A 24,303-nucleotide genomic window follows, 5' to 3' on the forward strand; every position below is an offset into this window, starting at 1 on the left:
ACGGTTCGAGTGAGTGATTTTCCAGGGGGGTGCAGCCGCCCCCCCTTGCCCCCCCCCCCCCCCCTCCGGACGCGTATTGCCAAAACATAGCCTGTACACGCATTCGAGCAGACGACGCCCAGGAGTGCTATCACGTGACCCTACGCAACTTCCGCCGTCATAAAAAAAATGGCGCCTTGCGTATGCGTGCGGTAGGGACCCTACGTGCGGTTGCAGTTTCACGCGAGCGGTTTTACGCAGTTTTATGAAAGCCGCCTCGTTGGATCGTGGGATACTTGGCTCCGAATGCTTAAAGTGCGTAGATTCCAAGGAGCTATGCAAGCCGCGCCGTGCCGCTGTTCTACGCTGGAAAACGCATCGTCGGTCTCGCAGCCTGCCCCTCGGGCCCTGTATCGTCGGACTCGCAGCCTGCCCCTCTGCCCGTGTGTAATTTTCTATCGATGCTCGCTGTTCGTGACAGCGTTGGTTCGCGATATATAGCTCTTGCGGAAGCTGGCCTTAACGCAGAAGTGGTTTCGGCAGTCGGTTGTGTGAAGTCGCGTCTGCAGAAGTTTTGCTCACTAAACTAACTCACTTTTCACCAGCGCACTGCGCTCGCGGTGCTCTTTCGAGCAACAACGGTGTGCGCGTTTTGTCCCCAAGGCTAGACTTCTCAGAACTTGCGTCAAACTTGTTTTGACGAGTGTGGCCCAATGAAAAGTGCACTTACTGTAGCCGTTTTTCCGGACTGGTGGTAACGGTGTTCTTGGTGCTGATAGCATAAATTTGGATTGCCAAACCGCTATTTCTCAAAGTGAGGGGTAATAAGAACACTGTGCCGAGTGGGCAGTCGGGGATGCCGGCCCGACGCTAGGCACAACCTTTAAGCAGAGAAGATGCTAGTTTATCTTTTGTGTATTTCGTAAATCCATAGACATGTGATCGGTGTGCTGGTCAGGCGCCATGATAAATTATCCATGCTTGCAGAAAGGCAGTTTTCCCATGTATGCTTTCAGTTGTTCTAATGATTGCCTGCATATCCATCACAGACTATTGTAGTTCACTTCTCATCTAACAGGTAGACCTTCATTAGTGCCAAATCATTATGGTGTACAGCCTGCCTCACCCTTGTGTAGAGCGCTCAGCCGGCACACTTCTCTGCAAATAAAGTGACACCTCGTCGTACCTGCTAGATTATAGAGGAAATGATTCCATGTCAGTAGAGCCTCGCAGACCCACAAGCAATGTGGGCACTACAGCTTTGGCCAGGTGTCATGGGTTGCTGTCTAGTATGAATTTTTATTGCCTGCTGGCCACTGGTTTAGTGCTCGACATGAGGGTGATGCAGACTGTACATTACTTACTTTACGAGTTATCTCTGTTGACATGAGAGGAAAATTTAGCACGTTTCAGAGTAAGTCATATTTAAAAAGTTTTTTTAAGCTGATTACGTGCTAATGACAGTAACCTGGGATGCGTAATATTGGAAAATACCAAAATAAATATTTTCCCATCAAAAACATTTTTCCTTCAAGTGTGGCGCCATACCTTAAGAAGGAACAAAGATGCATACTTTATTGTGCAGGCATATATTTTGAGTATGCTTACATGGGATGGTGCATTTCAGATTGAGCAAAAAATGTGCTGGCTTCCAACAATGAGGTGCTTTCATAATAAGCTGATAACTTCCTACTTGTGCTTCTTAGAATGGCCATGACCAAACTCAGGTCCAAACTATTTTGCAGCAGTTTCAAAAGATCGTTTCTTCATTGGTTCCTTAAATTTCACTATGTGTGGAATAAATGCTCAGTTGTTGAAGTCTTATGTTCCTTGTATCACCTCTCTTGTGTCAAGCTTCTAAGCGCAAGTGAAAAGGAGATGTCCATCCGTTCTCTGCACCGCCCCAAGCCCCTCCTTCCTGCTGGTCGGCATGGCTGGCCTTGGCGGCCAAGTTGCCCAGTTGGCTCTTAGAGCACGTATAAGGCCTTGATTTAACCTGTTTAAGTATTTCTCTCTCTCTCTTATCTCCTGCACACAATACAGCATTGGTGTAGGAGAGGCCACCTTTTTGTACTTGATCTCAGTCTACCCATTCTTGCTTTAGAAAACTAAAATACTAATCACGTAGGGAGACACGTACCTCTTAAATCTTAATCACTGCAGCATTTCAGTACGTGTTAAGAGCAATAGAATGAAAAGAATGAGGTACGCAAATCTGTGGGGTACTGAATGTTAATGTAATGTTCCAACTTCTGCTTTCTTCTCCCCTGGTGTTAGTTTCATTATTTGTGTGCTCATAACCTTGCCAGTTGTTAGTGTAATTAACTGATTTTGTTTACGTTATCAGCTTTTGAAAGCCTATATGCAATAATATATGATAAAAAGATGTCTGTAGCACAGCTCTTCATATCAAAACGTGCATTTTCTTCCATTAGCTCAGTTGTACATTGTCGGCAACAGCCCTTTCTTTTAGAGACACAGTTTAGATTTACAGCATCACGCTAAGCACCAGATTAATTGCACCTTTTTCAATCTTCTATCCATTTGCTGCACTGAGTCCTTTGAATATGGCCAGAACCGTAAATATTTCTGAATTTTCATTGCAGTTACAGCACTATGTCTTCACAAATTGCTTTCTTTTAAATACACAGCTGAAGTCTCAAAGGAGTATTGCATACTACCTTGGCCTTCCTATCCATAAAATTGATGCACGCGAGAAAATGCCCTCAGTGTATAAGCAAGCCTAGGTCAGTGCTGTTGACATTAACCGCAAAACCTCGTTGATACATTCATGGTTTATACGGTTTCTGGGTTCGTACACAGGTTACCTGTGTATGTTATGTTTTGCGTGTTGTGCTTCTCCGCGCTGCCACGTGTAAAGGGGGTCGAGGGCCTCTCAAGCTGCACTGTCGCAGCTTTTACCTTGGCCTCCTCCATTTTGTAAAAATGGACATCAATAAAAGAAAGGAAGAAAATCGCAGACATTAAAATGTCCCATTGAGTTACACTATTTTTCTTAAACACATTATTATTATTATTATTTACAAATGTATACATTCCAGGAAAACTCGATTTCCTGACTACTACGTTTAGAATTTCGACAATATGTGGTCGTATAATTCGTATATTGACCAACCGCACATGTGCAAACATTTTTTTTTTTTTGCGGAGTGGTGACGTCTTTGCAGTGCCTACTTGCTATGAGGCGAAGCACCACCATCAAAAACAAAAAATAAAAACGACGCATTAGCATTCGCGATGGCCTTTCCTGCGAGTGCGTGATGTGAAGAGCAGAAGCGCTGAAGTTTCATCGCGGTGCATAAGGGCAAGAAGAAGTTTTTTTCCGGGTCTGGGAAACGCAGCTTAAAAAGCAAAAACACTTCGACAATCGGGTGGCTTCCCCACGGTACTTAGGTGCAAACGGGAGAAGCATCCAACAATGACACGGAACAGATTTTGGTTACTTTCGTCATTGCCGACGACGGAGCTGATGTGTTGAGAATTTCCTTCTGTGTTAAAGACAGCACGAACGCGGACTGAACTCAGCGAGCACTGGAATAGGGTCTGTTTAGCTCTTGTGCCAAGAAATGGCAATTGACATTTTTATAAAGTGAAATTGTCAGTACATGTTTTTTACCTTATTCAACAGGTATATATATCAGAATTAGGCGGTTTGGATCATGCGTTTTCCCGGATAATAGAGTTTTCCCCGTAATTAGAAAAAAAGAACGCATCAACGAGGTTTTACTACATTGCTCTTAGTAACGTTATCTGAAATGATAAGGGGCACTGGGTTGCTCATGACTGTGCTTGGCCTGTAATGGATGTGTGATCATCTCCAGCTGGATTAAACCCACTCTCCCAGTGTTCTCCAGTTACCCCTGTCTTGTGTGAATTTCCATATATCATGGCTGTAGCTAACCTCTGCTGGCTGTTACTATATTCGCCCTTTCTTGATATACATTCTGTGGCTTAAACTGGAAGCTGGTTATCTGTTGTACACATTGCATGATGTGCCCTACTCCACTTCTTTTCCTTAAGTTTAATATAGGACCACTGATCTAGGTTTCTTTTTCCCTACCTGTTAAAATTACATTTATTGATCTTTTTCCCACCACTTGTTCCAGTATTCACAGTTTCAATTCCAGATACTTTGTTTATTTTAAAGTCTGCACTTCTTAAGTGAGCTCTGACAGAATGGTATTTTCTGATATTAACAAGCTACTGTTCATCATGTCGGAATATCTACCAGATATGCTTTAGCTTATTCTTATTTATTATCTAATCCTTCATTATTCGTGTCCCCAATGAATACTTGGCCATGTAATTGCACACAAGGGCTGCTTCGAGTGTTTTCCCACTTTTGAGGAAATTATTTACCAGCCACTACCTTACCTTTAGTACAGTTACTTTATACATGTTGTAATTTTCAAACCTATCTGTCTGCAGTGCCTCATGAGCTCCTCAAATATTTGCCGCAAGTCTCCAAAGTTACTCAACAAGGTAATGTCATTAGCAAACTAGAGGTTGCCGAGGTATTCCCCACTAATTTGTATACCTCATTCTTTTCAGTTTATTGCCCTGAGCACATATTGGAATTCGGGAGTGAATAAGGTTTGGGAAGTGCACCTCCATGCGTGATACGTAACAATTTTCTGAAGAATTGTGGCAGTGTGGTTATGCGTGCATATGATTGCAAGCATTTTCAATCAGCCAAGTGCTCTTTTATAACTTATGAAGTTCATATACAAGGGTTATACTAGTGCAACATTTCTTCTATCCCTGAATGTCGTGAACATGATGTATGGGTGACACTAATACGCAAAGATACATGCTGCACTCCACAACCTCAAGAGGAACTCAAGCAGGTTAGCAAATTTGTTCAAGAAAAGTCCATGCACAGCTATACTTAATATGTCAAAACCAGTAAATAAGATGGCAGCTAGTGCATTAATTTACTGATTCTTGGTAACGTTTCCTGGTTATAATGTGAAATAGTCATCGTCTTGTCTATCCAGCGCGCCCATTTTCCTCACGGCACTGCTATCATGTGGTAAATCACCCTAAAAGAGGAAGGAAGGAGTAAACTTTATCCATAAAAAGGAATAACAATAAAATATTTCTTGCACCCTAGGAGGGCCCCTGAAAGTTGAGGAGCCCTTTGGAAGAGCGAGATGGGTTCAGGAAGGGCCCAAATGACCATCCTGACATTGCTGTTATGTGGTGATGTCCATTTGGCAGGCGTGTATACATAGTCGCAAATTTTCCTGCAGAAGGCTGCGCAAGGCTGCAAAATGTTCCACTACCTACATGGTTCTGCTGGCGACATATCATTTGAGCGACATATGCACACTGAACGAAATTTAATGCTCTCATTATCTGCTATTCGTGTGCTCAGTCATTTCGTTTCTCATGCCTGACAGGCTTCCTGGTCTTTGAATATGGATGGGTCCTGTGCAGCTTGCTTTCTCAACTCTTACTTTCCACACTCAACATATACTAATCATAAGTACAGAGTTAAACGTTCTTTTCCAGTGCATGAAAGCACCACAGAGTTCAGGCAAAGCAGTAGCAGTACGTGCTGCACAACGGGCGCGAGAAGCGAACATTTCAGCTGTGTGATGCCTAGAAAAAGAAAGTAATTTAAAATACGTTGTACAATGTTTCAAATCATCAGAGAGAGTTGACAACATCACTTCATTAACTATCTTCACCGACCTCATGCCCCATGGAAAGCCCTGGAAAACAAATCTAAGTACGACATATGTTATTGCAGGCAGGTCTGCACAGCACAGGCACCCGCAGGTGTAGTTTCCCTTGATTTTGAGCTCGCGCAAAACAGCGCGTCGTTGTCCACATCGGATTTATATTGTTGCTTATGCGACCAGCAAAAGGTGGAAATTTCGGTATCTTTCCACCGCCGGAGCTCGTGCTGCCAAGACACGCACTTTGCCGATGAGGTAGCTAACAATGCGCAGAGCTGCTTGAGAAAAAAAAAAAGTTGAACGTCGACGATCGACACAGAGGTTGTAAAAGAAAGCTGCGACTTGTCTTCGTCCTTCGTTTTATCACGTGATCACGCACGCACGCGCACATACACACAAACACACGACCAGACACGACATACCTCCTAGTCCCGCGTGAAGCGAAACCAAAACTTCCACGACAGTTCACGAACGCTAGGCAGCGCTACAGTCGCCGGAAGTGACGCCACTATGTTTATTTGTTTGCAAAGATGGCGTTTTTTGAGCTCGGTGGTGGCAAGTGGACCAGAGTTTTTTCTGCGCTGTGAGCGTATGTCCTCCTTACCTTATTCGGTCCTCGTTGTTTTGCACAGTTTAAAAATGAACAAAGTGCACCAGCCAGCCTGCCAGAAGACATTGGTTTGCAAACAAATGCCGTTCTAAATATGTGATGCCAAGGATCTATGCAAGCAGTGCCGTTGGATGCTGGGTACGCCTTTTCTTGCAGTTTGTCAATTAGCTAGTAGTGTGTAATATTGGAACATTTGCTCGGTTGCTCTCCGTTCGAGGTGATACTAGGGTTGCAATTATTTTTAGGGACCACAGTGGCACTGTTGCGAAAGCCGGGGCGTAATGTTGGCTGAGTTACAGCAAGCAATTATGTGAAGTCACGGCTGCGAAAGTTTACTGCATAAACATTTCACAGAGCACTTGCGATCGCGAAACACCCTCCAGCCTTGGGGACTAGCGTTGTCAAATGGTGTACATGGAACTTGTTTACAAACTTGTTTTGTGAAGGCTGGCCAAGTGGAAGCGCATTTATTACATGCAGTTTAACGAAGTAGCTCTAACGGACCTTATAGTGTGAAAACATGCTTTCGTTTTGCGACCGCACCCTTTATTGTGACGCGCTGTTCACAACAGCAACCGCTCTGAACTATCGGTTTGTGTGTTCACTAAGCGAGAGGCTCGGGATTGTGAAACTTGATTCCGAGATCAGTGGGCTGTTTTGTGCAATCTGTAACAAGTAGCCACGCCGGCCGTTTGAGAGCACTGTGGTGAATTTGCGGTCGTCATGTCGGCCCTACGTTAGGCACTCCTTTTAAGCGGAGACGGTGGCACGTTTTTTTTTTGGTATTTGATGATTTCATAGGTATGTGATTCATGTGTTGCGCAGGTGTCATCATAAGATGAGACAAGAGTGTTTAAATTAAGTCCGGGACACTTTTTAATATGCTCACATGGAATGGTGGAATTGAAGACAACAGTGAACAGTGAACAAAATAAATAAGTGCTGGCTTCCCACAGTGAGATGCTTTCATGATAACTTTTTATGTTTCTTGGAATGACCTTGACTAACTCCAATCACAAATTATTTCACAGCTACTTCAAAAGCATCTGAATTAGGTGAAACATTGTAGAACGCCCAGAAATTCGCCAGAACGCCCAGAACGCATTGTAGAAATTCCAGAATAGTCCGGACAGATAGTGATCGAACATTTCAAAACAGCTTTTTAAAGTCATCAGCAAATGCCACACACAGTTGACTAACATCATTGCTCATAAGATACAAAACTACTCTTAGTGAGACCCCTCGATGAAACCATATGGAGGAATTAGCAGTTTTGGAGAGTTGTTTATGCACACTGCTCCTACACTTAGTGAGGCAGCACCTCTGCCATTTAGCAAGTGCACAAGAAACACCACGTAAACATTTTACGCAAAAGCAATCGTAGTTACACAGCCAAATCCTCTCAATCTGTCAACTACAGGAAAATGTGGTAACAGTGGCTTCGATTGTACATATGATATAGAGCCGTGCAGCTGTCATAGATCCCACTTGAAGGGCAAATAGCCGTGTTTGTGTTTCCGAGCAGGCTTAAAGCTGAGGCAACGCACAAAATGTAGAAGAAAGCCTCAAAGCAAAGTTCACCTTACAGTGTTCAACAAAACTTGGCCATGCGATGGGCAATAAAACTTTACAGTATGAAGGAGGGGAAAGGTGAAAAGTTTAGACTGGCAGCTGCAAGGTTGCAAGTTAACCAGTGCAACTTCAGCACTGTAACGGAAGACCTGCTGCTTGATTGTGTCATGGCCAGCGGGGAAGTGGTTAAATCAGAGAGGTGGTCGCTGAAGGCTGTCTTAAGGATCTTGAAAACACCGTGTGTCTTTAAAAAGAAACTGGCAAAGCAGTGCAAAAAACCAAAGATATGTTGCAGTGTACAAAAGCCTGTGATGCATTGGAGTGCACCATAGAGTCAGGAAAAATGCCAAGGAAAGACAAACATGCACAAGAACACCCAGCAGAATTGCAGACTCAGAGCTGTGGTCACCTTTGGAGTGTTAGAGAGCTATGCTACTCTTTTCAAGCAGAAAAGAGCATAGCTATGACCAAACAGTGCAGTTTGCAGCAGTCTGCCGGACTGTTAAAAGACGATAAAAAAATCAAGGCCCCACCGCGGTGGCTCAGTGGTTATGGCGCTCGGCTGCTGACCCAAAAGACGCGGGTGCGATCCCGGCCGCGGTGGCCGAATTTTGGATGGAGATGAAATTCTACAGGCCCGAGATGCGATGTCAGTGCACGTTAAAGAACCCCCAGGTGGTCGGAATTTCACTACGGCGTCCCTCATAGCCCGAGTCGCTTTGGGACTTTAAACCCTAATAAACCATACCAAACCAAAAAATCAAGAATTATGAGAACAGCACACATGAGAACTCACATCAGATTTTGGAATAGGAAGACTTCAGGATAAGGCCACTGTCAGGGGCACTATGCACCGTACTTTTACTGAATTATTCATGAGCATCAATCGTGTGGTGCAAAATTCCTTCTTAAAATGCATGCGTGTCCAGCTCGCAGCACAAACCTGACATCACAAGCAAGTGCACAGTGTTGCGTGCGGTACATGACACGCCCCTCAAAATCAAGTGTGTTATCAAGAATAGACATGTTGCATTTGATCTTCTCGAGAAATGTCCTCAGTGCAATTTTGCACTTCGGACATTTTCTAGCACATTACTCCGAAGGGAGTGGGGCCTTTTTTTTGGCCTCTTGGAACAGGGTTGACCTGGTGGGTGTCCAGCTGGCACCCTTTTGGAGCCCCTTGTCAACCCCGGCCGGCGTCTCGCAATACTTGTAGGCTGCACCCGGATTTGACGTCCCCGGTGCCTCCGTGCTGCTGCAGTTGCCTTGAAGGCAAGCATAAGCCCAGCTGCGTCATTTCCATTGGGCACGCGGTCCAGCTCATGCCCAAGACACCGCAGGATTTCTAGATATGCAGGGTTGTGCTCATTCATGGCATGCAGGCGGCGCAGCTGGGACTCCAAGCTCCGGTACACATCTTCTCTTTCCTGCATGAAAGGTTGTGGAACTGAATGACTAGATTCCGTCCACTTTGAGCGTTTCGAATGTTCAAAGCTCTGTAGCTATCATCTACCCTGTGATGGAAGTTCTAGTTGCAGGCTGGGCTACAGCAGCTGAGGATTGCCATGTTGGTTTTCTTTCTTTTTATATATTAGCATTCTCATTATTTGCATGCACACTTCTTTGAAATTAGCCGCCGCGGTGGCTCAATGGTTATGGTGTTTGGCTGCTGACCCGAAAGACGTTGGTTCAATTCCAGCTGCGGCAGTCAAATTTCGATGGAGGCGAAATTCTAAGAAGCCCGTGTGCTGTGCAATGTCAGTGCACATTAAAGAACCCCAGGTGGTCGAAATTTCCGGAGCCCTTCACTACGACGTCCCTCATAGCCTGAGTTGATTCGGGACATTAAATCCTCATAAACTAAACTAAACTTGTCTGAAATTGTTACAAGTAGCCAATTATGACCGTGGCACCCTATTGCTATCTTTGCAGTAAGCTCTGAGCTGAATCAGAATATTCATTTGCTGGACATGAAACTTCACTGTAGCAAGGCATACCTCTTCATGCATATGCAGTAAAGACCTGGTCAGTGGAACAATCTGAGTTTAACATTCTTGATATATAGGTCCGTTGCAAATGTTCCCAGCATTTACAGACAAAACTGTGGCTCATTTATTCATTCTTGCCTGGTATAGCCTTTCATCTGAATGGAAAGCTGCAGACTTGAATGTGCAACTAACATCGGCAAGGTAATATGTATCGCACAGAATTCTAGAATTTGTATTTCTACACTAGTGTTACTTTCAGCATGAACTCTAAAAAGTGCCTTTTCTACAAGTTTGCAAAGATCAACCAGAAAAAATGTTCGTTGTCTTTACCTGCACTGGCATTGCTGAGGAAAGAAGGATTTAGGATGAGAAGGAAATTTACAGGGAATATGCACCTGGGCAAGCTGCGGTTGATCACAGTCTTGCGCAGTAGGTGACAGCTGTCTTGATGTGGAGGGCTGGCAGTCGTCTTGCATGTGGCTTGCTTCACAAGCCTGTGGGTTTTTGTAACTGCAGCTTGCCTGGTCGGGCTCTTCTTGAGGCTGCTCTCCTTCCAGGAAGGGCATAAATAAATCCAGAGGGGGGCACTTGTTGCCTAAGGCCAGCTTGCCCAATTAATGCCGGTCTCCTGTGTTCAGGGGCGGAGCATTGGGAAACAGTCTCCCAAAAGGTTCATGGACAAGCGCCTGGTGCTTGCAAAAAGCACCTTGTTTTTTTGCTGCGCAGCTGCACATTCCAAAATCTGCTGACACTTCATGTATTGTGTCTTGGCGTGTGGCACTGGGCACTGCATAGAGGTTGTGTCCTGTTAGTCGTATGGTGTCAGCAGCTCCTGATGGCATCCGGGAAAGGAGCCATTTGTAAGCCAGGTGATGACTGGCAACACGGCTGTTAGCATGGCGGAGGATGCGGCTCTCGAAGTATCTCTCCCACACCACGGCCACTGCATCCACTAGTGCAACGGCGTTGAAGGCCTCTGCTCTGCTGAGCACGATGTCTTTTAGGATACGGATGGTGGCCTCAGAGAAATTATTTGTGTTGTGCCCCCGTGTGGTGATGTTTGCACGAAAAAGGAGCACCCACTCCTCTTCCCTTTTGAGGAATGCCTTCACCCGTTCTATGTAGCCCTGGTGGGATTCAGACCCAAGCCTGGCTTTCGCAGCTTCCAGCTTCTCTTCTGTGTCAGCATACATGACCTGTAGTTGGAGTTTGGAATCCTTTAGTGAGAAATGTGCCAGTGCCTTTCACATACACATATGCACATTTACGCTGTGCCTGTAATTTCGCACAGTCCCCCTCTTTAAAAAAGAACTACATTTGGACAAAACTTGCTCCTGGAATGTTGACATTAGTTGCCGTCTCTGGTCCTTGCCAACATGGTTGTGGGCAGCTGTCAGCCAGCGCCACTCTGCCTGGGCCACATGAAAATGGCACAGAAGCTGCCTGGCTGGAGGCCATGTTTCCTGCAGTGCAGCCTTCTCTGCACTGGAGTTGTCTGTCATAAATACGTGTGGTGCCTGCAGCGATAACAATAGCCGATTTCAGCACGCCTATCAAGCCAAGAACAATTGATAGCTTTTAGTGTTTGTTCTTCACGTGACCTGCAAGGATTCATCCTTGGATCTTTGTTTTTTGATTAACAATATTGTGGCTAGCTTTCTTCTAGAAATCTGACTTTACATCATCTGTTGCCAAACATTTGCACATAGTGTGAATCCTGGCGGATATCCGCTGCTTTCAGAGGACTGTTGTAATGAGGATCATAGACAAGAAAATTCTGCCGCAGTTTAAAGCAGTTGAAATAATATCACTATGCAGAAGTGACAGCGTATGCATACTCTGGACCCTGGCTTACTAGTAGGGGTTGGACTTTTCGGTTGAAACCAAAAAAAAAATAAAGAAAAAGGTCAGTATCCATGGCATAGATGCCATGGCTAGCTTGCTGTTAAGTAGAAATAACCCAATCTGCTTGTCGATGGAACTGCATAACCAGGCCTGGGGTTAGGTCCGATATCGGTGACCAGAACCGACAGTGCACTTCCTCACCAGAGCAGGATTTGGCCGCCCTGGTGTAGTACTTGGTCAAAACCTCCTGTATTAATACACTAGTTAACCCTGTCTCCAGCGGCAGCTCAGCAACTGACCAAGGCAGCAGCCAGGCCTGTGACACAACAGAGGGTGCCAAGAATCTCTTGCTCTGTACAGACCGCCGCTGGAAACTGAACCTGGTGACTGTTAACTCTAGCCTTATCCAGTGAGGCTAGTCTTGCAAAGCTTTTTGAGGAACTAGCAGGCATTAAATGAGATGTCGTGGGGCATAGCGAGGTTAGGACAGATAAGGCATATACAGTCCTAAAAGAGGGCACATACTATGCTATCGTGGATTAGTGGAGATAGCAGAACTAGGTGTGGAGTTCCTTATCAGTCAGAATATAGCTGGCAACATAGAGGAATTTATATTATTAACAAGAGGGTGGCAGCTATCGTAAATAACCTTAAGTGCTAACTGAAGGCGGTACAAACGTATGCACCCGCATTTAGCCATGATGACCAGATCACTGAAAGCTGCTATGAAAACGAGGAATCTGCAGAGAACGAAATAAAAACACACTGCAGTGTACTGATAGCTGACTTCAATGCCAAGGTAGGAAAGGAGACCAGGCAGTAGGCGACTATGGTATAGGCTCTAGGAACAGCAGGGGGGGAGTTATGAGTAGAGTTTGCAGAGAGGAATAATTTATGGATCATATTCCTTCTGAAATGAAATAGACTTCATACTGTGCGCTCATCCTGGTATCGTGCAGGCTGTGGAAGTTCTCAGAAAGGTGCGTTGTAGCGGCCACAGGATGGTAAGGTCTCAATTTAGCCTATGCTTGAAGGGATGGGAAAAAACAGTGAGACGGAAGCCCATTAACGCGTTAGCGGTAAGAGGGAAAGTAAAGGTCTCACTGCAGAACAGATATTCGGCTGTAACCAAGGGCGACGACCTTAATGTTCAGGCATTGGACGATAGTCTCACATCTATCATTACGTAGTGTTCAGTAGAAGTAGAAGGTAGGATGGTAGACTGCTTACTGCCAAGCTCTCTGAGGAGACGGAATATTTGATTCAGAAACGCTGAAGCATTAAAGCCTCTAACCACAGGTACGGAATAGAATCAATACGGAATAGCTAATCAATAAGTGCAAGGTAACCGTCATAAGGAATTTTAATATGGAGAGAATTGAGTGTGCTCTGAAGAACGCAAGTAGCCAGTAATGTGAACATTTCAGCATTTTTGCTTTTATACTGTAGGCCCAAAAAGTTACGTATGCTTTCTTTCTAGTCTGTACAACAATTTTTTTACCTTTAGAGAAATGGCTGTTCGCATGTTTGTATGACCATTGCAATTTTACAGGAACTGATATCATTCCCTTTCGTGCCGCAGACATGTTAGTAAACTGCAACATTCTGTTCCCCTCTATTCTTCACTCAAACTTGAGCCGTAACTGCACCCTCACTGAGTGCATATGGCGAAGTTATGGGTTTTGTCTAGCACAGTGTTGAAATATCGCTCTTACATTTTTCATTATGGGGTGCTTTCGTGAACAATATGGCAGCCTAGAATTGCATCTCTAACACTGACCTACAACCTCTTGCAATGCTTGGCAGACAACCACATTTTATGGTGATGAAGTAATGGGGAAGGAAACATGAAGGCATATTTTCTTGAAGTTAGCTTCTGCAATGCACAAATTAAAGGCAGTGTTATTGTTTTTCCTACTTACGGCCTGACCTCCGAAGCAGAAAGGATGAGTCTCTTTTAGAAGTTGAAATGCAGCCATGTAGCCTTCTGTGCTCTGCTCATTGTGAAGTAGCACCGCTATTGGCACAGCACCAGCCATTGTTGCCACCAGCACCACCGTGGTTACTTTTGACAAAGACTGTACCTAGAAAACGGCCACGAAAGTACAGTGCGCGGGTGGAGGGCAGTGCGAAATGCGTAGGAGGAGGAGGTAGAAGAGGAAAGGCAGGGAGGTTAACCAAAGAATAATCGGTTTGCTACCCTACACGGGGGGAAGGGGGTGAGGGAATAAAAAGAAAGAGAAAGGAGGGTAACAGAAAATTGAAGTCACAGGGAAAGTCAGCGTTCGTTGAAGTCACAGCCTGTCATGCAGGCCAGAAGTTCGCAAGAAGCCGAGCAGTGCCCCTTCCCCCTTTTGTCGGGGCAATCATGAAATAAGATACCACGTAGTACACTGATTTGCTTAACATTTCCTGGTGATAAAATGAGTCATGGTCTTGTCATTCTGACGTGCCCACTTTCCTCACGACACTGCTGCCATGCGGTGAATCTACCCTACAAGGGTGCATTCATTATGTGGTGAAGTCCACCTGGTAGGTGTGTAGTTGCGAATTTCTCTGGAAAACAGTGCGCAAGACTGCAGAACATTCTACTGCTTGCATAATCCGACTGGCGACATATCATTTGATCGACATATGCGTACTAAACTTAACGCTTTCCAGTTTTCAGCCCATTCGTGCGTTCAGTCGTTTCTTTTCGCACTGCATGTCAGGCATTCTTCGAAAATGAAGTCTTGTGCAGCTAGCTTCTCAACTATTATTACCTTAGTGATACTTGTTGGGTATGTTAAGATCGGCGAACACAGGCCTGGGAGGAATTCCAGTAAGACGTGAGTCATGCAACAAAGGTGCGGCGGGGAACAGCGGTGACGGCGGCGGCGTCAGGTGGCCAAGTCTGCCCACGGGTCGCCGGACGGAGTGACGCCGTGAAAGGTCACGCTGTTGATTTTACTTGAAAGGCGACTGCTACATTGACTGAGGTCCTGCGTTTCGGACATCAGGCGGGGGCGTACAAGGCCCCGCATTCACCTGCTGGGAAACGCAGCGCACTTACTTTCCCAGGGGGCACCGATCTCAACACAGTGCTGAATCGACACGACAGCCTTCGATGACGTGTCTTTCCCCCTGTCCACCGGCTGGGAAACGGCGTGGCCTTCCTTTCCCACGGAGGTGCTGCACCTGCCAATTCGACACGACAGTGTTCGAGGTCTGCTGGCTTTCCCCTTTCCCATCGACCGAGCTGCGGGAGAGTTCAGCACCGCCCCTTGACGTGGGTGGTACCGCCAGCGCCCACAACTGTCCACCTGACTGGAGAACGTTTTCCGAACTTTATTCCCTAGTCAGAGATCTCGGGAATACCAAGGGCATTTAAGGGGGTGTTGTTTTGTAACCACCACACTCCCATCTCGTCTGTAAATATGTAAAATAAACCTTATGTACAGTTTCCTCCATATCGGAGTTCGACATCGTTCTTCGGAGCTGGGACCTGCGGGGCTGAACGAGTCAGTCAACTCCAGGACCCCCCCGTCTCCAACAGGTGGCTAGTTGGTGCATGCTTCCAGAAAAAGGGTTCAACACGTGCATGTTATAAAAACAGGGTTACACGTTCATTTTCATTGTGCTAAAGCACTACAGAGTTCAGGCGCTGACTGAAGGCAGCAAAAAACTAAATAGTAGCACATGCTGCACAACGGGCGCTATAGGAGCAAATATCAGACGCGTGATGCCCGGAAAAAACAAGCTAACTACTTTAACAGCGTTTATATTCATCAAAGAGAGTTGACAACATCTCGCTTGACTATCGGCGCCGACCTCATGCCCCCTAGAAAGCCTGCGGAAAAGAAAAGGTATGTACAGTCGCCGTTAAAAGTAAATGGAAGGCGACTTTGTCAAAAAAATTAATTTCTTTAAATCTAAAGCATAATGGTCCATGTTTGTTGGTGGACAGTGCAATTCGCGCAACCACAATTAGTCTGCACATATGTATTCAAGGATGCATGAATTAAGGGGGGGGGGGGCGTAATTATTAAATTTTTCGTTAATATTGCCTTCCATTTACTTTTGACGGCACCTGTACGTATCACTGCATCCACTGGTATACGTTGCACGGACACCAGCGGATGTGGTTTTCCTCTGTGCTGAGCCTGAGCTCGCTCGAGCTGCACGCAAAAAGAGAAAAAAGCTGTGCAATGACGTCGCGCCCACGCCTGCGTAAAGAGAACAACAAAAAAAAAAAACGCGACGAGAACCCAGGCAGTGCGTTTGAATCGAATACAAAGCGCCGCGTTGCACGCAAAGAGGAAAAAAAAAAAGCTGGGCGCACCCTCGCGCAACGACAAAAACAAAATGCGACGAGGGCCGAGGCAGTGCGCGTGAATCGAGTCCCTGCATGAAACCAAAACCGAAACTTCTCTAGAGTCGCTTTGCAAACGCTAGGCGCCGCCAGCGCTGCTTCAGCCGACGGAAGTGGCGTGATGTCACGTGATCGCACTCCTGGGCGTCGTCTGCTCGAGTGCGTCTACGGGATATGGTTTGGCAATACGCCCTCCGGACGCCCATGCTTGCAAGTCTAGGCTTGTAGTGCTGGAGTAAAACTTTTTTTCATGCGTTACTTCTTTTTACTCAGAACTCCTGCAACTGACGCTTCGGGAATGGCACATTTCGTGTCGGAAAGCGAGCTTTCAAGCATCCTTGTTAAGTTGACCCAGATCGACTAGTTTGAAGATTGTTCACGTCGACACTGATCACTTGACTTGAAGTCATATTCCTCAATAGCGCTTTTCTCCTGAAGTAGCACTCAGATAATCCCTCTAGCACTTGCGCTAACCGCTGTGCAAGTATTGCATTCGCTGAATGCAGCTGTATACCGTCGAACTTTATTCTCACGAAATGCTAATCAGAGAGCTATAAAGCATTGAGCAGTAACGCTACTGGTCAGAGTTTCATGTTTCCAATTAAGGCTTCTCTCCTTGGCTGTAATAACGGCAGACCTCGACGTATGTGCCTCATTTCTGCTTTTGGACTTCCAGTTCTTCCTCTGTGCCTCATGCTCGTACAGAAAATTCTCGCGTTTCGCCAAGACATTAGCGCAAGAGTATAGAGCAGCAGGGAATCTTTTGTCGAGCACTCAAGTTTGGCAAAGAGAACGAACTGCGCGCAAAAGTTTCTTCTCTTTTCTTTGTTCCCCAAGTCACAAGCAGCCTCCTGCCCGGGGCGATTCCAATCGACAGTGCGCGCGTTCGAGTGGCGGTGCTTCGGCCTCTCCTCTCGAGCTGTGTATCGCACAGCGCGCGAGGTTGTTTGCCCGTGCACACGCTTGCGTAGAGCCTCTTGAGCACGGCCGTCGCCGCCGTTATCATCAACGGCACCAGCGCAAAGCAAACGCAGAGGGTGGTAAATTAAAGCTGACCGCTTCCCCATTATTATTATTATTACCACCGCGCGCGCGCTCTTCGTGCGGCTTTTCGTGCGCGCGCTCTCGTCTCCGCGTGCGTGGCGGCTTAATTACGGACACGCGGCCGCGTAATTGAAAGAAACTCGCCGGTCCAGGCACGCGCCCCAACCTGCTGGTTTCCCGACGAAATGTTGGTCGGCGCTGTAGCAGTGCGCACAGCTTGCGTCCGCTTTTTGTGCCTGCGTGCGTTGCCGCGGCGCCCCGACGTCCAGTCCGTTCGACGTGGGCGTTGGCGGCTGCCGTTGCTGAGCGTGCGTTTCGCGTCTTTTGCGCCGGACTGTGTAGCAAACATGCGCTTTCGCTTTTTGCTCCAATCTATAAACAGGAGAGCGGGTACGCTGTTACGCCTCGTAGAAGAGAGTGATTATCCGCGCGCCGCGTAGAGCGCAATGTCATAATTAGTAAAGACACGGGGCCAGCTCCTAATGAGCACGTCACTAGGGAACGACGGCACGGAGAGAGCCTTCCACTGTCTTTCTTTTCACCTCAATTTCGTAGCACACCGGCTGTATCACGTCCTCTCCAACCTCCCGCCGTTCTCTCCCTTTGCTGGGCTTCTAATTAATTACTCCGGACGACTGGAATCTACGGCAGGCGTTCCGGTCAGCTGTTTTGTCACAATTATTAACGGAACGTAATATAGAGTCCACGGACGATGAAGGGACATTCTTTGTTTGTTTGTTTTTATTCGACTTCTTGTCCAGCCCAACTCTCCACTCGCATGCTCAAGCTGAACTTCCTTAAACACATGATACTTTGTCAAGTTACAAATACTACGCGTAATCGTCTCACTTGTCACCGGACGACTGATAAACAGAGTTTAAGCAAAAACAGGGCCTAACTATAAGAAGCTTATTTCGTAACTTCTCTCACTCAGTTCGTCTCACCGCACCTTCTTGGTAATCGGCTTTGTGCAACGCCGCTTTAAAGTTGGGATTCAAGTTGTTTATGGCTTCCAAAGGAACTAGTCCTGCAGTAAGATACTGATAATTGCTCAGTCACCCTTCGTGGCACAGTTATTGATTCTAGTGTTCACTTTAGTCGTTCCTGAAAACTACGAGCAGGATACCAGCTGCTAAAATACGATAAGGACCTCCTCTCCACCCACGTTATGGTCTGGGCCGCACACGGCAAAGCAGTGTAGATCGCCATAGGCACCGCAAGAACAGCACAAAACTGATTGAGGCAGTCACATCTCGGCTAGATCCACGCTGCGGTCTGCTCTGTACTCGTGCAAAACGTGGTGTGGCAGCGCGGCGTTTGTTCTCTTTAACTACCTTGGTCACACGCGATTGCTCAGGCGGAGCCCAACACCATCTGAAACTGCCGCCCAATTTTTCTTTGAAGAGTATATTTGCACCGCGCGATACCTCCTCCGTTATCTTAGTAAACAGCACGCTTCATAAGCAAGGCTGTCAGCCACCCCACTGCTCAAGTCACCGCTCTGCAAAAGCACTCGCTGAAGGCACACTATAAATGACCGACAGTGAAGTGGCTGTAATAAGTGCACATCAATCAGCCACGGTTGGGACAGCCATGATTGGGGCAATCAGCCATTTGGTTGGGTGATCATACATTTTGTAAATTTTATTTGCAATCATGACGGGAGGGGGAAGGGAAGGGAGAGATGTCAATATGCTACTCTAATGTATTGGGGAGGGGTTGGGGATAGGAAGCAGGGAACGGCGGCAGTCCTCAGGGTGGCGATAGGAAATGTATGCTTATCTGTCCTATTTAACTTAACAACTGCATTACAAACTGCGACCGAAATCACGGTGTGCACTCTTTTTGAAGCGCAAAATTCGTTCCCGGGCTTCTCGCGCGCCCTGGAGGGCAGCGAAACCAAAGGCGCATGTGCTTATCGAGCACCATACGACTCGCCGTCAGTGTCGGACTTCACTGCGAGCCTCACCGGTCGGCTTCGAGGACAACATGCTGCTGCCTGCGCTTTGCTTTCGCACAACGGAAGGGAACGTGGCTGCAGGGACCTGATCAGCGCCCCGCTCCCACTGTAGCCAAAGCTGCCGAGCGCTGTTTTGTGTTTTCTAGAGCGCAGTACATGGGTTGAGCCGCGTCGCCGCCATCGGTGTAACCAAGACACACCATAAATAAATAAGTAAACAAAGTTTGTTGCAACCGGTATTCAATCCCGAGGCGCCGCAAACAGATTAGCCGCGCGGGTCTCTGCACGACAGGACTAAGCTATTACCGCAGCCGATCACTTTAAACGGCAACACACTCTCCCACTGTGCATTGCAAAGTGTCGTATTCTTCTAATAATACTGCTATCCAACTACACATTATTACGCGTTGTGCATCCTCTCATGAAAGTGACCTATAGACAGCCTATAGACTTCTAATAGCCTCTATTGCCTTTCTATAGATATTTCTTTTTGCCAGTGCATAGTCAAACAGAACATTCTATAGACAAGAATCCACTAAAAGTGTATGGCCATAAATTTATAGATTGTCTATAGACTGTCTATAGAATTTGTGTTTCCTTAAGACTAGCCTATAGGTTTTGTCTATAGAAAAACTATAGAGTTTATAGGCAAAAGTGTAGGAAGAGTCTATCTTGTAAGGGTCGCACGTCATTGTCTTCATTTACTAATACTAAAATATCTTCGTCAAACGTGCACACGACCCAGCAAAGCAAAACAATGAGCCTACAAAGCCTGAAACACCCAGATAGCCTTAGACATCTATGGAGGTACGCTGAAATTTCGCTTTAGTGTCTATCACAATCGCCCTTAAATTTTTTTTTTCACCAGCCACATAATCCTATTCTGTCTCTGAGACATAACACAAACGCGACGTCCGCCCACTGCTTGCGCTTGAGCAACGTATTCGTCACTTCACTCCGTGAACAAGAAATGCGGTCCTTGTTTAGCATTTTCATGATTTCCGGCTCTCAAAACTTTTTTAGGCGCATGCACTTTAGTACAGTACCATGCGAATACGTGTGAAAGCCCGCTGGCCTAAAATTTGCGGAATTTGGTCGAGTGGAGCGGTTTAACCGTGCGCTTTTTGATGTTAGTGCAGGTTAATGAACCCAGAGTGGTCGAAACTAATCCGGAGCCCTCCACTACTGCCTCCCTGCGCAGCACAGGGACGTTAAACACGACATACCATACCATACCATACCATACCATACCATACCATACCATACCATACCATACCATACCATACCATACCATACCATACCATACCATACCATACCATACCATACCATACCATGTCATGCCATGCCATACCATGCCATGTCTTACCATCCTATGCCGTGCATTGCCATAACATACCAGAACTGCCGCCGCGGTGGCTCAGTGGCTATGGTGCTCGGCTGCTGACCCAAAAGACGCGGGTTCGATCCCGGCCGCTGCGGCTAGAGTTTCTTTGGAGGAGAAATTCTAGAGACCCGTGTACTGTGCGATGTCAGTGCACATTAAAGAAACCCAGGTGGTCGAAATTTCCGAAGCCCTCCACTACGGCGTCTCTCATAGCCTTAGTCGCTTTGGGATGTTAAACCCCACAAAACCAAACCATACCAGAACTGCGAAGAACGCCAGTGACTGCATACAACCGACATCTCCCCGCAAATTAAACGACGGTACTAAGTACTTGCGGGACACCCCCATATTCTTAGCCATGCACAGATTAGCCCCATGCCCGGGTTGTGTGGGCTGGTTGTGGTCAAGCTAACGACGAATGTCTCGACTTCGACGCCCCTCGGTGGAGGCAACCACGCCACTTTGGCGCTGCCTTCCTGTAGAAATCTCGTAGCGCATATCTACTCTGTGGAAGCGACCTGCTATATCTCAGCTCCTCCTTTTTTTTTTCTTTTCACTACTTTCACCTGACGACCCCACGTGGGAAAACATGAACGTTAGTTGTGCTGCTCTTAACGTGACAGCGCTCAGGCTGCTACCAGGCTCTTCTTTTAATCAGCAATGTAGGGGTGAATAAAGCGAAGCTTAAGCAGCAACGCTCAAAGATTGGACTCATATAAGAACAAAGCAGAAGTAAAGGAGCAGGGCTAATGTCGATACCTGCCAGGTTTCCGCCATGCAATCAATATTCTTGAAAGCACGTGGGTGCAGTAGAGTGAAAACAAAAAACAAAAAAAAAAACGGGGGGGCAGCTCTCAGAACTTCGCTCTCGCAGTAATGCCGGCATCGAAAGTAGTAAAAGAAAGCGTCGTAGATCCGTACACGTGTTCGCGCAAGCGATAACGTCGGCGGCTCATTGATAAATGGGCCTGTCACCGCGAATCTGCTCTCCAGAAAAATAGGCGCTGCGCGCGGTGCTGACCGCTAATTGCGTGCAGTGCATCGTATACGCAGTGGTGCGCGTTAACCAAACTGAGTAGGTACGAGAACAGTCTAGCTCTGCACAATGAACACAGCGCGTGAGATATTGTGCATTCTTGAGCAGACGTTTGATTCGCATTTCTGCACAGCTTCGAAACTCGAAATAATCTGTTAACGCTCCCTACTTATCCAGCGCTGGTAGGTCTTGGATTCTTGTATTCACTTACATTTTTATAGCTTTTTGCAGTATTACAGTTGAGCGATGTATACCTCATTTCATTCTGTCCGCCCGTGTACCTGTGGGCTGAAAGAACTATAAGAAATACGTTAACGACCGCCTCTGAACGAGACCCCAGTAGCATAAGAAATATTTGTGGTAATCGATGATGGACATCCTGCAAGACAGATGCGACCATTTGTCCCTTCTTGGAATGTGTGCGTCATGTCACTTAACTTAACCAAGAACGTATAAGGTCCGTGACGGTCATTTAAAAAGAACTCAAAGTCACAGCTATACAAGGACCGGTTCCTCGTCCTGTGAGCAGACGGAATCCAAAATCTGGGGTCACTAACTATGAATAATATGTAGCGAATTAAGTATGCCAGCATTACTAATTGATGATGACAACCCCCAACTTTGGCACGATACAAGCACGAACTGGTGCTAGAAACTGTTTTGTGAAATTATGCTATATGCGGCGTGATGTACACGCGGATTCAAACACAATCCCGTCACTCGTTCTTACTGCGCAGGCGTATCCACAACCATTTGTCAGCAACGGCATCCAAGATCCATAATATTCGCAGCAATATTGTTTAACCTTTGTACATTCTCGCTGCCCTTCGATCGACTACATTCTAACTGGGGGCAGTTAGTTTCAATAAATTCTATTCGTTTCCTTGGGTTATAGTATTCTTACAGCGGCGCGACATCATGTTAACTGTTCCTGTTTCCGGCCTGCGCGCCATCAGAGTCTTTGAATGCATCGAAGGACTCCGGTGCCATACTGCCATGGTCTCGGGTGAAACGCACGCTTGCAAAATTGTGAAAGGTTTTCTTTCTAATAGAAACGGCATTGCATTACAATGTATTGTCTTTCACTCCATTGCATTGTATTGTATTGCACTGTATTATATTGCATTGTACTGTATTGTATTACATCTTATTGTAAATAAAAATTTATTATCCCCCCTCCATTCCCTATTAAAAAAAAAAGTACGCACACACGCGCACGAGCACGCGAAGCTATTGAAAACGTAAGGAAATCAACTTGCGCATGATGTGGGGCTAAGCTTGCTCACTCACGCCTGATATATTGTTTAACGGTCCAATTCATGGGATCTGAAACAATAATTAGGCATAAACTTCCTTCGCTTACTGCGCAACCGTCTGCGCCAGAAAATATATTCAATTACCCCCGGCCTAAGATAAATCCTCCTCCCTGAAAAAGATCTCGTTCACGCCATAGAAAGCCCTCTCATCCTGCTAACGCGGAAACGCGACCGGCAGTGCCAAGTGCGTTTCGCAATGTGGAAATGAGGGAGGAAAAGCGCTTGTCCAACCGCGCATGAAGTAATAAGCGAACTGTAATGCGCGTGTTAAAAGAAATGCGTGCGCTGCCGCGAACGCAATAACGCGGGAAGCTGCGTCAGGTAATCGCAGCGGCCGCATTTGTGTTTCTGCACACAAGAGTCCGGATAAAGATCGAGCAGTTCCGTTTTTCATCTTAACCCCTTCTCTGCATGCTAGGGTCATCTTGAATGCTTCCTTAATAATTTTCCTCGCGTAGTCGACTCAGCAAACACAGGATATACACATGCGAAGCTTTGGAAACTGGATTATTGTTGCAATAGTGATACAAAGGGAAGCGCCTCTTTTCGGGCTTCTTTTCGTTGCCGTAAGAAAGCCGTAAAAAGAAAGGAAACAATGAACGAACAACGAGCGACCAAGCTAAACAATACCCTGGAACCCGGTTGCAGCTCCTTCTCTAAATGCGTGCAGTCCTTATGAATATTCAACCAGCTGGGCTCAACTTTCCGGCGCTTTCTTTTTTTAGTTCCTTTCTCCCGGCGTTCATTTCATGGAAGCTCGAGAAGTACGCAAACGTGCAAGAGCGTGTTTGCGGGAAAGAGCCCTTCTTTCTTTTCTGCTGGCCGTGATCATGCCTTTGTGCTGGGAGCAATCTCGCACAGATGAAGAATTCAATAAGCGTTTTCTCAAGGGATGCCTCGACATAGGAGAAATCCAGGGGACTACACTCGTGCTGGCCAGCGAAGAAACGCGTTCTACTCTTTGTTCCTTGTACTTTAACGGTGGGCACACAGGCCGGCTCCATGCACCGTACCAGCATTGCCTAAAAACACGTGACCAAATTAGACGATGATGCTCCGCCGGGAGCAAGACCTGAACGACGTGCTGTTGTGGGAGAAGCACTTATTAGCGGTCTTTATATTCAAATGCCGTAACTGTTGTATGCTGTAATTATTTAGATTACAAGTTGTCGTGCCTGTTCTAATGGGTACGAGATAAAGAGTATAAAATCCGGCCGATGCTCCACTGAGGATGAAATGCATAAAAATTCTTCCTCATTTCCCCTTTTCACTGGGCGTTGAACTAGGTTATTTCTCTTTTTATGTCCCATTATTAGCTAAAGTATTGTTTTTTTACAAGCGATAATGTTCCCTGATGCACATGTAGAGAACTGCAGAACTGGTGAACTTCACCAGGAAGCTACTACGTCTTGTTATCGAAAACACACAGTGTCCACTTCTGATTTATAGCGGCCGGTCATAAAAAGGCAATTCGCGGCAAACTTACATGAACTCCTGAACTCAATGTTTTAGG

General features: G+C 46.3%; 1 protein-coding gene, 1 long non-coding RNA gene and 1 pseudogene across 4 annotated transcripts in view; 1 reads left to right on the forward strand and 2 right to left on the reverse strand.

Annotated features, from left to right (window-relative positions):
* The window catches only part of LOC149339988 (CUGBP Elav-like family member 4), a 162,524-nt gene that overhangs the window by 21,109 nt on the left and 117,112 nt on the right, over positions 1–24,303 (reverse strand). The window lies entirely within an intron of this gene.
* On the forward strand, positions 276–15,148 carry LOC149339989 (uncharacterized). 3 transcript variants are annotated; one of them, XR_016283578.1, is made up of 3 exons: positions 276–422; positions 4,429–4,482; positions 4,552–15,148. It is a non-coding gene; the product is annotated as an uncharacterized LOC149339989 (long non-coding RNA). The 3 variants fall into 3 exon arrangements; XR_016283579.1 differs by lacking the exon at positions 276–422 and having other exon boundaries at positions 766–4,482; positions 4,552–9,275; positions 11,980–15,148; XR_016283577.1 differs by lacking the exon at positions 276–422 and having other exon boundaries at positions 766–4,482.
* LOC149339990 (uncharacterized) lies at positions 7,147–11,383 on the reverse strand (annotated as a pseudogene).

Source organism: Amblyomma mixtum, chromosome 6 (assembly GCF_055824585.1).
Source record: "Amblyomma mixtum isolate Tamu chromosome 6, ASM5582458v1, whole genome shotgun sequence".
NCBI lineage: Eukaryota > Metazoa > Arthropoda > Arachnida > Ixodida > Ixodidae > Amblyomma > Amblyomma mixtum.